This window comes from Leptopilina heterotoma, unplaced genomic scaffold (genome assembly GCF_015476425.1).
Source record: "Leptopilina heterotoma isolate Lh14 unplaced genomic scaffold, ASM1547642v1 Lhet_188, whole genome shotgun sequence".
Lineage (NCBI taxonomy): Eukaryota > Metazoa > Arthropoda > Insecta > Hymenoptera > Figitidae > Leptopilina > Leptopilina heterotoma.
In genome coordinates, this window is record NW_025110907.1 from 295,248 (window position 1) to 313,768 (window position 18,521).

At 25.4% G+C, this 18,521-nt stretch overlaps 1 protein-coding gene across 1 annotated transcript in view; it reads left to right on the plus strand.

Moving 5' to 3' along the window:
• The window catches only part of LOC122500556 (pituitary homeobox homolog Ptx1), a 37,985-nt gene that overhangs the window by 2,647 nt on the left and 16,817 nt on the right, over positions 1–18,521 (plus strand). The gene's annotated exons all lie outside the window — the stretch shown is intronic.

Here is an 18,521-nt window from a genome sequence, read left to right on the forward strand (position 1 = left end):
CTTATTCTATATGTGCATTTCCAAAAGGGGTATCCGAATAAAATTATTCGATCCAAATCTGTAGGATTTCGTATCCGTAGGATCCGTAAATGTCCCAAAAGCTTAAGGATATCAAATTGAGACAAAAAACGCATCAAAAACGTTGTTTCGCAACATTTTTGATGCGCTTTTTGTCTCAATTTGATATCATCAGAAAAACTTTGGGACTGTTGTTGAATTTAAATCTTGAGAGTATGACTTTAAGTAGTAAAATTAAGGTTTAATGGTTAATTTTAGGTTTAAAGTATCGTTTATGCTTTTGAATCATTTTGCTTTTGACTTGAACGGTTGTAAACTTAGGAATCTTTGCGCAATTTCCAGGTTTCTTTAACTAGATCATCCGTAGGATATCTTACAATTAGATTATCCGATATGCTGTTGGGGAACATTGTATAAAAATTATTTTCTACAAAAGTCAACAATTCTTATTATAGTTTCTCTATAAGGTTATCAAAGTTAAATGCATAACTAATGTTCTGTATCAGCTAAAATTATGTTTAAAACAAAATATTAGGCCTAATTTTAACTAATGTTCTGTATCAGCTAAAATTAGGCTTAAAACAAAACATTGAGCCTAACTTTAACGTTTTGTATCGAATAAAATTGTAGGCTTAATGTTTTGTTTTATGCCTAATTAGGCTTCAAAAATGCTAAATGCTTAACTAATGTTCTGTATCAGGTGAAATTGGGTTTAAAAACAAAATATTGAGCCTAATTTTAACTAATGTTCTGTATTCATCTGTAAATGCTTATTTTAGCTGATACAGAACATTAGTGAAAATATTTGCTTAATTTAAAATTGTTAGGAAACTAAGACGAAGACCCAAGGTTGGCAAATATACTTTTATTGATAGAAAAAGTTTTAGTCCAAAAATTTAAGGAATAAAATATTATAGATGTTACAGTATTTTTAAATCTTTGAAGCTTTTACAGAAGGTTTTTAAAATTTTGTTTTCGATATAGTACAAAAATTGTCTACCTTTCAAAATCATTTTTTGGTTTTAAGATATTTAACTTCTGAAGTGAAAGACTTGAAAAACTTTACTCCCTACAAATTTTACTGTATGTTTTGTAACGTTGCTGTTTTGAACAAAGAAAATAGTTTTTGGTTATTATGTCTTAATACCAAAATGTATTCAGAAAAATGTTTTTTCAGAGTAGAAATTCATATTAATATTTATATTTATATGAAAAAAGGAAAATTGATTAAATAATAAGATTGTGTAATAATTCACTTTTAAAGTTTTAACAAACATGCAGACATGAAAGAAAGATCAAAATGTAGGATTCGAAAAATAAATATTATGATAAATAATAATTGAGAGAGATAAAAAGTTTTGACAAACAGTATAAAAGGACTTAAAAAAGACTTAAATTAAGATCTATATAAACTGAAGGTAGACAATCTTTTGACTTACATCCAAAATTTTATCGAAATTCAGTTTTCTATTTTTTACCCTACTCTTGAGGAAATAGCAAATTCTTTAATTTTTTTAAATATAAAATTAAAAAACGTCTTTTAATAAAAAATGTATTACTTTGGTTCCTATTTTCTGTCGGATTCTTTTCTTATAAATTCCCCCCTTTTTTTTAAAATAATATTCGAATTATCTACTATTACAGATTTTTATCAAATATAACTATCAATTTCTTCATATCTTCAATAATAATATAAATAAAATTTCGATTTTGTAATTAAAACTCGGTGTATACATAAGTACTTGATTTTATTTATATTTATAAATACTTATTATATTTAACTATATGATATAAATTTACAAGAACAAAGAAATTCAAACATCACTCTCGATATTGTGCAATAAAGAAAGAAAACTAAACTATCCATAAAAAAAATTGTTAAAAAAAATTTTTAACAAAAAAAAAAACGAAAAGAGAACTCTTCCAGTTTTTGTGACGAAGTTGTAACATTTTTGTCAGATGTCAGATAAATACAGATAAAGTTTTAGTACAGGCAACCGATAAGAGTCGTACGTGTCATGTTATGACACTGTTGGTACAAAGCAACTTGATAAAAATTTTATTTCGTTTGCTGTCAGGCACATTTTTTTTTGAGACGAATTCTAAAAATTTTTGAATATTTCGTTTTTTATCGTCTTCCAGACAATATAGACGAATGCATATATGTAAATATTTGGTTACATAAATTATTTATGCATATATTTGTACATTTATTCTCTTATTATATATAAGGATAAAATAAAAATTCCTTAAGGAAAAATATAAACAAGCAAACAAAATTTATTCACTTTTTATGATATTATATTTTTCTTTTAAGTAGAAAATTATTTCTAGAAAAATTTTTAGATAGATTTTTAGAAAGATTTTTGAAAAGATTCGCGATATAATTAAATAACACTATTCTTGTAACTGTTTGCAAACTTTCTGAGTCTGATGTTTAACAATATTTATTGTTTGTAAATTTTGATAATTTCTAAAAATGATGTTCTTTTTCTGAATTTTCTTCTCTTTGATTGAGATGATAAATTATTACGTCAGATAAAGTTTTACGGTGTTTTATATATATATGACATGAAAATTTTCTTTTGAGAAGAAAAGTGTTAAGTAAAAGGAATTAAATTGTTATTTATTATTTATTTGGTTTTGAGAATTTTGAAATTGCAATTTTTTGCTTTTGTTAATAAATAATTATCTCAAGATTATGTTGCTATCATACAGTTTTTCTATGGATGTCAAATTGGAACACAAAATTGTATCAAAGAATTTTAATACAAAACCTTCAATTTTTTCTATTTCTGACAATAATTCACTTTTCAATAACTTAATTCTTCAAGAACTACCATAAAATTATTACTTAGAAATAATTATATCAATTGTTTTTAATATCTACTATTTTAATAACATTTTCCAAAAGAATTCAATTATTTAAACAAAATTTTAATAAAAATTTCACAGGAATTCAATTATTTAGCAATTTTTTATAGATTTCTTCGAACCGATTCAATTATTTTTCAATTTTTAATGAAATTTCTCGAAAAAATTCAAATATATTCAGAGAATTGAAAAAAATAGTTCTAAGAAATTCAATTATTTCGAAAAATTTAATTAAAATTTTTCTCAAAATTCTATTATTTAAAAAAATTTTGACAAAATTCTTTACAAGATTTAGTTAATAAAATTTTCAATACAATTCTTCTTAAAAATTCAATTATTTTCACAAATAGTACATTTTTTTTATGCGAATTCAATTATTTAAAAAATGTGAATAAAATTCTTCACAAGAAATTAATTATTTTCATAAATAATAAAATTTTTCTCGAAAATTCAATTATTTAAAAAAATTTTGATAAAATGCTTTATAAATTTGAAAAATTATAATAAAATTGATCATAGAATTTAATTATTTTCGTAAAATATAACATTCTTCCTTGGAATACAATTATTGTCAAAAGTTTTTGTAAAAATCTTCGAAATAATTCAATTATTTTCGTAAAAAATAAAATTCCCCGAAAGAATTCAATTATTTTAAAAAATTTTAATAAAATTCTCCCCAAGAATTTAATTCCTTTCAAAAATAAACATTTTGAAAGTAATTCAACTATTTAAAAAAAATTTAATAAAATTCTTCGTCAGATTTCAATTGTTTTCAATTTTTTAATAAAATTTCTCTTTGGAATTTAAGTTTTTTTAAAAAAGGTTTAAAAAATGCTGAGAAATTTAATTATTATTTTTAAAAAATTTAAATAAAATTCTTTACAAGAATAATTATTTTAATAAATAATAATATTTTTCTTTGAAATTCAATTATTTTCACAAATAAAATTCTTCACAGGAATTTAATTCTTTAAAAAATTTTTTAATAAAATTCATTGCAAGAATTCAATTTGAATTCAATTCAACTGTATGACACTTGACGGTGATGTTGCGACTGATCGTGATAATATAAGTACTTTTTTCGCAACCTATTTTGAATCGGTTTACGAAGCTTATGATAGTAATGTTGTTACTACTCCTTTTCAAGTGCACGATTCCGTTTGTCTTAATTCTTTTCATATTAACAAAAGTGACATAGCTGAGAAAATATTGTCTTGCAATGTGAATGTTGGTGCTGGTCCTGATGGTATCCCTCCTGCTTTGATTAAGTCGTGCTGCTCTTCTCTAGTCGAACCCTTATATATACTTTTTACTAGGTCCGTGCGGGAATGCATTTTTCCAAAACAGTGGAAAATAGGAATAGTCGTTCCTGTATTTAAAGATAAATCAAAAAATGATGTTAAAAATTATAGACCAATTACTATTCTCAGCACAATCCCCAAGATTTTTGAGAGCATTATCTATGATGAACTTTATCTATCTGTTTCCGGAGTGATTATTGACGAGCAGCACGGATTTCTTAGGGGTAGATCAGCTTCTACTAATCTTGGTATTTTTTATGAAAGTTTGGTTTCTGCAGTCGAGAGTGGTCATCAGGTTGACGCTGTCTACGCGGACTTTGCTAAGGCATTCGATAAGATTGATCATGAAATTCTTCTTAAAAAGCTAAAATTACTGGGCATTGGTCCTAATATTGTTTCTTGGTTTCGAAGCTACTTAATTGCCAATTGCCTATGTGTCCGTGTGGATGGTGTTTACTCTGAGATGTTTACGGCAACTTCTGGTGTCCCCCAAGGATCTCACCTGGGTCCCTTATTATTTCTTTTATTCATTAATGACATAAATTCTGCGTTTAAATTCTGTTCTTTTTTACTTTTTGCCGATGATCTGAAATTATATATGACTATTGGTTCTCATGATGATTTTATAAATTTTCAGTCTGACTTAGATCGTCTACATCAATGGTGTATTAGTAGTAAATTTCATTTTAATATTAATAAATGTTCTGTGATTTCTTTTTCTAAGAAAAAAGTTACTATTAAACATGATTACAAGCTTGATAATTTCTCTTTAACTCGAGTGACCCAGGTGAGAGATCTGGGAGTTGTCTTCAGTGATGATTTGACCTTCTCTAACCATATTACTGTTGTTGTAAACAAGGCTGTTCGATTATTGGGTTTCATTATACGAAATGCATCGGATTTTAGAAGTTTGGTTTCCCTTAAAGTTCTATATTATTCCTTTGTTTTATCAATCCTTGAATTTGCTTCTGTGATATGGTCTCCTTTTTACCTCATTCACATTGTTAGACTTGAAAGAGTTCAAAATCGTTTTTTGCGCTTTGTTGCTAGGCAACTTGGTATTGGTTACGATTTTTTTTCCCATAACTATGATGCTTTACGTTCGCAGTTAAAAATTCCTAAGGTGCACACAAGGTTTCGATATAATGACTTGCTTTTTTTGTTTAAAATTATAAACGGCATCGTGTACTGTCCTAGAATTCTCTCTCAGGTTAATTTTTATACTCCGGTTAGAGTCTTAAGAGGCTATAATTTGTTTTATATTAAAAAACATAGAACAAATTATGGGAAGAATTCTATTATTACTAGACTCTGTAGGCAAGCGAATCTTTGTCCTAGTGGCCTTGACTTTTTTGATATTAAAATGGAGAGATTTGTCGCCGCTTTACGAGCAATTGTTTTAAATGAAAATTTTTAATTACAATTTTCTGTTCTGGCCGATGTTTAATTTTTAGTTTCTAGATTTTACTTATATGTATATTATATTATGTAAAGGGTATTTTTCACCCGTTTATCTACCAAATAAATAAATAAATAAATAAATAAATAAATTTTTTATACAATTTCAAATAAAATGATGGAAAATTGCATTTATTCTTAAATTTTTTTTTCAAGTTCTCCGAAAGAATTCAATTATTTTTAAAAATTGTGATGAAATTCTTCGTAAAAATTCAATTTTAAGAAATATTCAATTATTTAATAAATTATTTATTTTTGTATTTAAATAATTGAATTCTCGAAAAAAATTTTAATAAAAATTGATTAAACAGTGAATTTTACTTAAAATTTAAAATTATAATTTGAATATTAAGAGCATTATAGCGTGAATTTTTAGAAATAACCGAATTTTGAAAAGGGTTGAAAATGAAAATCTTTGAAAATTTGAATTTATAGTTACAATATTCTTATGGTATGAAATAATAATTTCTTCGTGCTTTATAATAATATTCTCATAAGTTATTGAATTTCAGAAGATTTGTATTTGAGAATATTAATTTCTATAGAAAAATAATAATGAAATATTTATTTAAAAAAGAAGTTATTGTTGTTTTTGAATAATTTTAGTTTTGAAGAAATTTGTAAATGCAATAGAACATTTTTTTGAGTATCCAATAATTTTTAGAGTGAATCAAAATATTCTTTAGGGTCAGGGAAAAAGTTAATATCAGTCAGGAAAAAGTTTGGAAATCAGGGAAAAGTGAGGGAAAAACAAAATTTAATTTTTGTGGCAAGTGTAGGTTCATAAGGTTTAATAAGGTATACTGAAATTAAAATTTATAAATTCTTTTTTGAAATTAAAATTGAAACTAAATTATACTGTATATAAAAAGAGGGAGAATCAAGGGCACAATTTGTGACATTTCTTGTTTTATATCGATTAAGAAAAAAAGTGGTATTTTGAAATCCTTTCGAATCTGGAGCATTGCAGAGAGAACGAAGACGTCCTCTCTTGTGGCACCGCCACCTGTTTTGTGATTCATTAACTCACCGGCTTATCGGGATAAGGCAGACTTATCCGGGGCTCGAACCCGACACCGCGGCTAAACCCGATCTTATTCCAATGGCATCCTCTCTATACCTATTCCCGTTACAGTTTCTCCTCTTCTCACCTCACTCACTCTATCTCTCTCTATCTCTCTCTCTCTCTTTGCTCCTCGTCTTTCATTTATAAACTCTTTTAACTCGACCAGTTTCAATTTTCTCTCCTACGTAGGTAACTAATTACTTTTTCATTGTTTAATCACTGCGAGAAATTTTAGAAACAAAAAATTTTATGTTTTGACTTCTTTTATTCATTTGCTTCAGTATTTCCACTCAAAGCTATACTGTGTCGTTAAAGATTCTATCATTAACAATTCTGTTATTAACCATTCTATCATTAACCACTCTATCATTAATCATTATATCATTAATCATTTCAATTATTAACTAATGTTGAATGAATGTTTCGAAAACTTTAAACCCCTTTTTCTCTATGAAGAGAATTCCGTTTGAATTATTTTATTTATTTTTTTGATTTCCTCTCATAAATGAGAGGAAAATTTTTCTTTTTTTAAAAAAAAAGAAGGCCCACAGAGGGAAATATTGAATTTTCCACTCGATAAAGTTGTGATTAAAGCACCGCACCTGAAAAGGCTCAAGTTTGTCGAGGCTTTGGAAAAGATTTATATCTTTTGGTTAATAAAAAAAAGATTACTTTTTAATCAAAACGATGGACCATTTATCATTCCTTATCGCAAATGATTTTTGAAGTTGAAATTCGAAAACCTTTCGCATCACTTTTCTTTTCTTTTCTTTCATTTTCTGTCACTCATATATAATATATTCTCAATTTTGATCGATTGTTTGATATTAATTAATTAATCAATTCCTGTCGTGTGCGGCAAAAATGTCGATAATATTTTATTTTTCTCTATTTCTTTGTTTCGAATTTGGAATAAAATTTTTGGAATTAAAAATTATTTTTATATTATAGGGGTCCACATGTAAACGTTATAAAAAATTTTGGGGAGAGGAGAGGGTCCAAAATTCTGTAAAATTTTTTCTAATCTAATCAGAATACTTTTTGTTTCTGCATTCAATTTATTTTTTTTTTTTTGAAGAAGAAGAAGTTTGATGACCACCCGTTGGCGGATATAAGAATGTCAATATTTTTGTGAAAGGGGCAACATACGGTCAGGTTTGCCATTTCGATTTTGAGACCCCCCAAGTCATTAACTACCCTTTTATTATAAAGCAAAATCTCGCACCGTCGGCTGGCAGATGCGTCCAAAGTCAACCCTTGTGCGTTTCTCTTAATAGTGTTGACAAATTGCTCGGCTAGCCACGTCTCCCTTGGGGCATGTGATGTGAGTACCACATATCCTTCCGTCTACAAAACTTATAGAAACAGATTCACCCTATTTACTCGATTTACCATTATAGTCAAACTGATGGTTTTCAACAAATCCACAATCCATTTTTCGATATATCTATATATATATACCCTTTTATGTATTTATTAGCAAACATCGTTAAATTTCAATAAACCGAATATTAAATTTTCAAATTCAATATTTTTTCCTAGGTTTGATAATTTATTAAATTAATTAATATAATTAATATTAATTAATATTAATTCAATATCTTTTCGTATTTCAATGATTTTCAATATCTGACAAAAATTTCTTTTTAAATAACTTAAATCTCGAACAACTATTATAATATAAATAAATTATTTAATGAATAATTTTACTTAAATAGTTCAAAATTAATTCAATTTTAAATGAGTTGCGTTTACAATTTTCATAAATTTAAACTTCAAACGGTTTTTATTTGAAATTTTATAATGTTTTGGTGTTGAATAAATTTAATTAGAAATTTTAATGAACTTAGATTTTTGAATAATTTTAATAATTCAAAATCTTCTAAAATTATAGTTACATTCGTCAATATATATTTAAATAATTGTTAAAAATAATGGATTTATAGAAGAAATTTACAGTTAAAAACACTTAAAAAAATTGAATTTTGAAGAAGATGCAAATAATTGCAGAAATTCAATTATTTTCAAAAGTAATAAAATTCTTACCACAAAATTCAATTATGTTCAAAATTTACAAAAAAAATCTCGACAAAATCTCAATTATTATATCTTTCAAAATAAAAAAATTCTTCAAAATTCTAATTATTTTCAAAAAATTTTAATAAAATAAGTTTGTCAAAATTTCAATTATTTTCAAAAATTTTCCTCATTTCAATGATTTTCATATAAATCTACTATTTTAATAAAGTTACCTAAAAGAATTCAATTATTTAAAAACAAATTTAATAAAATTTTTACGCAAACATTTATATATTTATTTATTATTTTTCATAAATAATAAAAATTTCCCAGGAATACAAATATTTACAATTTTTTTTTTATAAGTTTCTTCTCAGTAATTCAATTATTTTCAAAAATAAAGAAATTTTTCACAGAAATTCAATTCTATTTGAAAATTTTTAAAAAATTATTTGCAACTATTCAATTATTTTCATAAATAATAAAATTTATCGCAGGATTTCAATTATTTTTAATACAATTTTACAGGAATTACTCAAAAAATGTAATTATTCTTAAACCTTTAATTTCAATTCAGCGAAAAAATCATTTATTTAAAAACATTTTTTTTTTAAATTCTATGGAAGAATTCAATTATTTACAAAAATATTAGAATTTTTTGCAGGAATTCAATTATTATTTTCAAATATTCGAAGAAAATTGTTCGAAAGAAATCAATTATTTTAAATATAATTTCTATTATATTTTTTTTTAAATAATTTAATTACTTTTGTAGATTTTAAGAAAATTCTTCCCGAGAATTCAATTATTTACATAAACAATTCTTTGAAAGAATTCAATTATTAAAGATAAATAACAAAATTATTCCCGAAAATTCAATTATTTTGAAGCACTTTAAGATCATTCTTTGCAAAATTCGATTATTTTCATAAGTAACAATATTTATCACAAGGATTTAATTATTTTTAAAAGTAATAATTTTTTTCTTGAAAATTCAATTATTTTCATAAATAATAAAATTTTTACAGGGATTTAATTATTTTCGTAAATAATAAAATTCTTTCTAGGAATTCAATTATTTATTCATAAATAATAAAACTCATTGAAGACTTTCAATTATATTTAATACAATTTTAATCGAATTCCTCGAAAAATGCAATTATTCTGAAAATTTTTTTTATTAAAATGCGACGAAAGAATTCAATTTTAAAAAGAATTCAATTATTCAGTAGGTAAAGAAATAAAATTCGTTGCAATAATTCTATTATCTTGGTAAACAACAAAAATCTTCCTATAAAATTAATTATTTTAAGGATTTAAATATTTTATCTTAATAAAATTTTCTAAAAGAACTCACGTGATTAAAAAAGAATTTAATAAAATTCCACGCAAATCTTCAATTATTTCCATAATATTAAAAAAATTTCAACAGGAATTTAATTATTTGCAAATTTTTTATAAACTTCTTCACAGTCATTCAATTATTTTCAAAAATAATAAAACTCATTACAGAAATTCAATTATTTTTAATACAATTATTATCGAATTTCTAAAAAATGTAATTATTCTTAAGAATTTTAATAGAATTCTTTGAAAGAATTCAATTATTTAAAAAAAATTGTAATTTAATTCTTTATAATAATTGAATTGTTTTTAATATAATTTTAATAAAAATTTTTTGAAAGAATTTAATTTTATTTTCAGAAATAATATACACAGTTTTCAAAGAAATTTAATTATTTAGAATACAATTTTCATAAAATGTAGTTATTTTTAAAAATTTTATTAAAATTTGTCGAAAAAATTCAATTATTTATTTTTGTACTTAAATAATTGAATTTTAGTAGAATTTTCTAATAAAAATGAATTTTAGTTAAAATTTTAGATAATAATAATTTAATATTAAAAACAATATATCGTGAATTTTTTATGAATAATTGAAGTTTGAAGTTAACTTTTTTAAAAAGGGTAATTGAATTTATTTATATTTTAAGTTTTTATTTTCTAATATTTGTTTAAATTGAAGAATTTATACGAATAATTGAAATTTTGTAAAATTAAATATTGTAAAGAAATGGATTTGAAAGTTGTGAAAGAACTTTTTCGAAAATTATTAAAAATAATCGATAATCGATTTAAAGAAGAATTTTAGTTAAAAATTCTTGAAAATAAAAATTGAATTTCTGATTTTATCACTTGGTGAACTTTAATTATTTTTGAACCTTAAGTATAATTAAGTATTGGTTATTTAGAGAGTGAAACGGAAAAGAAAATAAAAATTATAATGATAATGAGAAAAGCAGAATAACAGCTGAGATATATAAATTCGCTACGGGACAACAAGTTATGTATTAACGTTTAAATAAGATTTTTGTGTTTAGTTTGAACTTGACGCAAAGACCACATGGAGATGTATATGTGGCCTGAGATACTCCGAGTGACACTCAAATGTGACAAGGGTGGCATTTTTCGGGTGAAAAAAAAATCGAGGAAAGATTGACTAAAAACGTGCTAGTATTCACATTATATAGACTGCTTGGCGCGTTGACCCTCCCTTGAAAAAGTCATATAATTTCGGAAACACCGGGTGTCAAGTTCTAGAGACCCATGCGGCCTTTGACAGTTTTGTTCTCACACGAGAAATTTTCCCCTCCATTTCCCGCAGCAATAACTTACTATGCCTTCTATTTTTCCATGAAAATTTTCCTAAACGACAACTCTTAAAATATATTTACAAATTTTTCTAGTGAAAAAACTAAAATTTATTGATTGGATTTTTTTAGGCGCCATGTGCTTGTGATTTTTATAAGAAATTTTTTGGGATTCTTTAAATATAATTAAAAAAGAAACATACTCCTTTCAAAGTATAGGCGTTGCGAAGTTTATTTTCGCTAAAAGTTATATTATATAGAAAAAAAGAAAAAGTTTTCCATTTTCTTTTTCCCCAAAAAAGAAAAATAACATTATTAGGAAAATTTGGAATTTAAGTCTCGTCTGAAGGAAATTTCGTGAGTCGTTGCACGTGCAGTAACTGAGGCGATGAATTGATCAGACCGACCCCGATTACCCGGACAATCACCGACTTCTTAAGCGTAGCGCTGAGGGGAAGAATTTTTCCACCGCAAAAGGATCAACATAGAAATGAACTGATTTCCTTCCCATTATCTCAGCTGCCACAAGACAGGTTCCTGGGTTCTCTCTTATATACTAGTTTTCATGATGATGATCGTGTATAGTTTGTATACTCAGCAGAGGGAGAATTTCTCTTCGTGATTATATTATTCTACCAAAAAAAAAAAAAAAAAAATTCTCCCATAACAAAAAAATAGGAAAAATTATTATCGGAAATAAGAGAAACGTTTATTTTGCCTTTTTCCCATTCACGCCCATTTTACAACAGATCTTTATTTTTTTTCAGAGTGTGAGAAATTCGAAAAAAAAATCATCAGAAAAAGATAGATTGACATGAGAGGTTGAATTTCTCTTTTTAAAATACAAGTGCAACTTTGTGAATTCGAAATGAGCACAAAATAACAAAATTTCCTCTTTTTAATAACAAAAAATTAACTAATTAATTATTAATTGTTATTAACAATAATAATCGAGTGCTAAAATCATTATTTTATATTAAAAGAATATTGTTACTGTAACTTCTTAAAAATTATTTTCATATTCCATTATTATCTAAAATTTAAACTACAAAATTAATTTTCCAAATCAATTTTTATTAAAAAATTCTACGAGAATTCAATTATTTGAATACAAAAGTAAATTATTTATTGAATAATTGAATGTTTTTTTTAAAATTTAATTCTTATAAAGAATTTTATTAAAAAATATTTAAATAATTGAATTGTTTTGACTAATTTTAAAAAAATTTTTTTAAAGAATATTGAATTTTTGTAAAAAATTTTATTTGTGAAAATAATTGCATTCCAAAGAAAAATATTATTATTTATGAAAATTATTTTTTTGTAAAGAATTATATTCAAATTTTTTTTTAAAATAGTAATTGAATTTCTCAGAATTTTTTAAAACTTTTTCAAAAATTTAAATTCCATCAAGAAATTTCATTAAAAAATTGAAAATAATTGAAATCTGACGAGGAATATTGTTAAATTTTTTTTTAATAATTGAATTCCTGTGAAAATGTTTATTTTTGAAAATAATTGAATTTTGCAAAGAATTTTATTAAAATGCCTCAAAATAAATGAATTTTCGGGAATAATTTTGTTATTTATCTTTAATAATTGAATTCTTTCGAAGAATTATTTTTGTAAATAATTGAATTCTTGGGAAGAATTTTCTTAAAGTTAAAATCTAGAAAAATAATTGAATTATTTCAAAAAAAATTTTAATTAAAATTGTATTTAAAATAATTGATTTCTTTCAAACAATTTCCTGCAAATATTTGAAAATAATTGAATTTCAGTGAAAAATAAATTCTACTATTTTTGTAAATAATTGAATTCTTCCAAAGAATTTAAAAAAACATTTCATTAAATAATTTATTTTTTCAAAGAATCGAAATTAATTTTTTTTAAGAATAATTACATTTTTTCAGTAATTCCTATAACATTGTATTAAAAATAATTAAAATCCTGCGAGAAATTTTATTATTTATGAAAATAATTGAATAGTTGCAAAGAATTTTATTAAAACTTCAAAAAATAATTGAATATTTGAGAAGAATTTTATTATTTATGAAAATAATTGAATTGTTGCGAAAAATTTTATTAAAATGTTTAAAAATAATTGAATTTCTGTGAAAAATTTTGTTATTTTTGAAAATAATTGAATTGCTGAGAAGAAAGTTATAAAAAAATTGTTCATATTTGAATTCCTGGGAAATTTTTATTATTTATGAAAATAATTATAAATGTTTGCGTAAAAATTTTATTAAAATTGTTTTTAAATAATTGTACTTTTAATAATTGTACTAAATAATTGTACTAAATAATTGTACTAAATAATTAACTTTTCGGTAATTTTATGAAAATAGTAGATATTGAAATTCATTGAAATGAGGAAAATTTTTTTGAAAATAATTTATTTCAAGTATCAACGGGTTTACAAAATAAAAAACGCCCTTTCGTACAAAGTACTATAATATAAGAGAAAGAAAAAAAGAAAAAAAAAGAATATATTAATTAAAATTAATATTATTCATATTAATAATTGAAATTTTGACAAGAATATTATTAAAATTTTTTGAAAATAATTGAATTTTGAAGAATTTTTTTTATTTATAAAGATAATAATTGAGATTTTGTCGAGATTTTTTTGTAAATTTTGAACATAATTAAATTTTGTGGTAAGAATTTTATTACTTTTGAAAATAATTGAATTTCTGCAATTATTTGCATCTTCTTCAAAATTCAATTTTTTTAAAGTATTTTTAACTGTAAATTTCTTCTATAAATCCATTATTTTTAACAATTAGTTAATTATATATTGACGAATGTAACTAATTTTAGAAGATTTTGAATTATTAAAATTTTTCCAAAATCTAAGTTCATTAAAATTTCTAATTAAGTTTATTCAACATAGAAACTTTATAAAATTTCAAATAAAAACCGTTTGAAGTTTAAATTTATGAAAATTGTAAACGCAACTCTTTTAAAATTGAATTAATTTTGAAATATTTAAGTAAAATTATTCATTAAATAATTTATTTATTTTATGATAGTTGTTCAAAATTTAAGTTATTTAAAAATAAATTTTTGTCAGAAATTGAAGGTGTATTAGAATTCGGGATAATTTTAGAGTGGCGAAAGTCAATTTTAGCGTGGCGAAAGTAAAAAATTTCGCCTGATGGTGAAAATAATTAAAGTTCTCTGATTACAAAAATCTTCGAAAAATTAACAAGATAAAAAATTTAAAGAACCAGTGGAAAGAAAAAAAAAAATTCTAAAGGTGAATGAACTCTTGAGAAATCTATTTCACTATCAATTTACCTTCGAGGCAATGGAGGAGAGATTATGCGGGCAAAAGTCAATGAGTCCTTTAAAAGATAAATATTACAAAATGACAGAAAGGGAAATTGTCCGGAAAGCTCGTGCCAGAATGAAGTTCACTATGCGCGCATAATCCCACTACTAAAAAGTAGTAGTCTGAATGTTAAAGCGGGACTAATAAACGACTTCCTAAGGAAGCTAAGGATTAGGAGATTAGTTTGGTATAGCGATCTGTGAGCGCAGACGCGTCAGTATTTGCTAGAGGGAGAGAGTGAGAGTTGAGCTCACAGGTGCTCCTCACCACGCGCTCATTCCTCAACCCCCTGACGTCACTCGATTCAGGAACCATTTGTTCCAGTAATTATTAGCCTCAGGGTCGTAAGGTTGACACCTAAAACCCATAAGAGATATACGTGATACTTTTTTTTTCTTCTAAGAAATACAAAATGATGGAAATGCTTTCTATACGAAAGCAGTTTTTAATTCGTATCTGTCTTTTTTACTCCCTCTCTTAATTTTGTCTCTCTTTTTCCCCCCTCTCTCTTTTTTTCTATCAAACCTAAAAATACTGATGGGTTTTCTAAAAAAACTGTATATACGAGGAGCAAAGCTCATGTTTCCATAGAGATTAAATGGTATTTAGCGCATCTTTAGGAGATATAACTGACACGCGACCATTTCGGATACTTTATCTTTTTTCTGTTCGACAATCTTTTCATAGAATTTAAAGACTTATTACAGAAAAAAAAATGACGTACATTCCGCGCACTGAAGAATAAATATAAAGTATCTAAGAAGCAAAGAATTTTAAATTTATACGTTTTTGTTATTTTTACCGCACCAGTCTTTCGAAGGATATCCAAATATTGAGACAAAAATCAAAATTGTATCAAAATTGTTGCGAATCAACGTTTTGATACGTTTTTTTTGTCTCAATTTGCGGATATCCTTAGAAAAACTGTGACCTTAATTAAAAGTTTTTGTATTTAAAATTTAAAATTAATTTTAAATACTCAGTATAGAGTATTTTAGAGGGCCGGAGTGGCCAGTATATGTATAGTGCCCACCATTTATTTTAACGAATCTTTTTATCGAATTGACATTCTTGTATAAATTTTTTTTAAACAAAAAAACTACTAAAATTTGTGCAAATTTACCGGGCCATCTAAAGGTTAAAAACTCAGTTTTAAATTAAAAAAACAACCCCTTTTAAAATTTTAAAATTTTTTATAGGGGTTTAAAAATTAAAAACCCTTTTTAAATTCTAATCCAATATATATATATATATATATATATATATATATATATATATATATAAAAATTGACCTATAAAATAATTTTTTGTCCCTTTTGATATGAATTGATTGATCTGATATTCTATTGCGCGTAGGTAATATATACATATGTTCATCGTAATATATATAATAATAATGGGAAAATGATGATCAATGTTTCGCGTTTCATAATAATGATAAATTGCGTAAATTTTAGCAGAAAGGGTCCACAGACACAAATACCTTGAGAGAGTATTGTTGTATGGATATATAATTTTCGTCTCATGCCGAAAGACTTTCATGAGATTTTTCCGGCATATTGCAGCTGCTGTACGAGAGTGTCGTTTTTGCGACCCCCCAATAAACTTCTCTCTCTCTCTCTCTCGTCATTGAGTTACGTTATGATATGCCCCACTAAACACCCACGGTTTTTACGTCACGTGTTGTTTTATTCATACTTGACTATAAAATTCCCATTAAACAACACATATATGTTGATGTGTGTGTGTATGTCGAAAAAAAATTGCGGCAAAATTAATTTGTCGTTATATTTAAATACCAAACCAAAACCGAAAAAAATATTTGCAACGAACCGATGACAAAATAATGGAATTATAATTCAAAACAAATTTTTTGTGCCAATTTCAATCAAAATTTTGGGTATCAACTTGATTCACTTTGATATCAATTTGATTCACTTTGATATTAATTTGATCCACTTTGACATAGATTTGATCCATTTAAGCATCAATTTGATCCAATTTTATGCACATTGGCATCAATTTGATCAATTTTTATGGACCCATTTTTATCCACTTTGTAATCAATTTGATACACTTTGATATATCAATTTGATCCATTTTGGCATCAGTTTAATCTACTTTGGTATCAATTTGATCCACTTTGGCATCAATTTGCTATACTTTAAAAAAAAACTGCTTTTAATAATAAAAATATTAAAATAAAGAAAGGAACAATCGACTGAAAAGGGGAATCCTGTCTTATTTTTATAAATCTTTAAAAGATTTCCCAGAAAGCTAAATAGAATATGAATAAAATGGGAATGAGTACCGCGCGCGCCACGAATGTGTCGCATGCACAGCCGCCCGTAAAATAGAGGAGGATTAGCGGTCGCTAATATATGTTTACTTGGAGGGAAAAACGCACAGAGCAGCTGAGATATTCGTTTCTCTTCGTCATGTTCTCTTTTCACTTGCGCGACAAGCATATTCGTTTTTCGTCTTTCGCAAATATAAAATAAAATTACTCTAAACGCGGAAAGAATAGCAATAAATTTGTTAACAACAAAAAAAACCCCCATCGTTATTTTCACCATATTGCCCCACCGCCATCACTTCTTTTTTTTTATTTCCCTTCCAATCCATAAAAATTTATGCGAGTTATTCCGATCATATATATACATGATGAGTCATAAATTTTACAAGATCTTTTTCTACATTTTTTTTTGTAACTCTGAAATTTTCATTTCTGGTTTTAAAATTTTACTCCTTTTTTACAAAAAGAATTTTCCCTACCAAAATGAATAAGCAAAATTAACGAAAATATTAATGTTTGGTCTTTGGTTTGGTGTGACGAACAAAGAAGAAATTAATCAAATGAATCAGAAGTATATATGTGATTTGTGTTTGTTGACGATAATTTCTGAAGCATCGCCCTATGTGGCGAAACCAAATATAACTTAAACGAAACTTAAGAGACTCGACCGATTAACATCTCAGTTATGCGTGTGAATATGTTCTGTTCCGCTGAACGATGTGAGACGAGAGTTGAGTTGTGTTTTTTTTTGAGCTGCCCGCGAGTTGACTGGTGGATAAATAATCGCGGGACCGCGACAAAATTAACTAAGAGAACGATCGTTGTTGGCTTTCTCGAAAATAAACGGATTGATTAATGGGCCCTTTGAATTTTGATAGAAAGCACAGCCTGCTCTGACATTTTAGCAATTTCCTGACCTACTTCTCAAACATTCAACATTTTTTCTTCATTTCTTTCTATTTTTTTTTTTGCAAAATTCTTTTTTCTCTTACATTGATGACACAGTTTTCTTGAAAGTATCGAATTGATACCAAAAATAATGGGAAAATTGTCTCAATTTTTGGAACCAAAATATTATCAATACCAAAAGTTTGGCTCAATTTTTGTTTTGATACAAATTTTTGATATCTGTTCGTTGTAATTTGATGCTTTCGAGTTGATAGTGAAAGCAAAACATTTTATTATCTTTGTCTATGTCATTTAGGTGATTACATCATCTAATGCTGTTATTAGGCATTCAGTACTCTTATCCGTTAGCCATCATCAAAGTCCTTTATCTTTACTATACACACGATCAAATACATCCCTTTGGATCATCGTTAAATTTCTCAATATCATCATCATCATAATCATTGTCATTATCTTTTACTGTTACCATTATCATAGTGTATCCTTCACTTCCTGATGGATGATGATGATGATGATGATGATCGTCCATCAACATTTACATTTACATTATCATTTGCTATCAATTGCCATAGCATCACAGTTTCCCTAA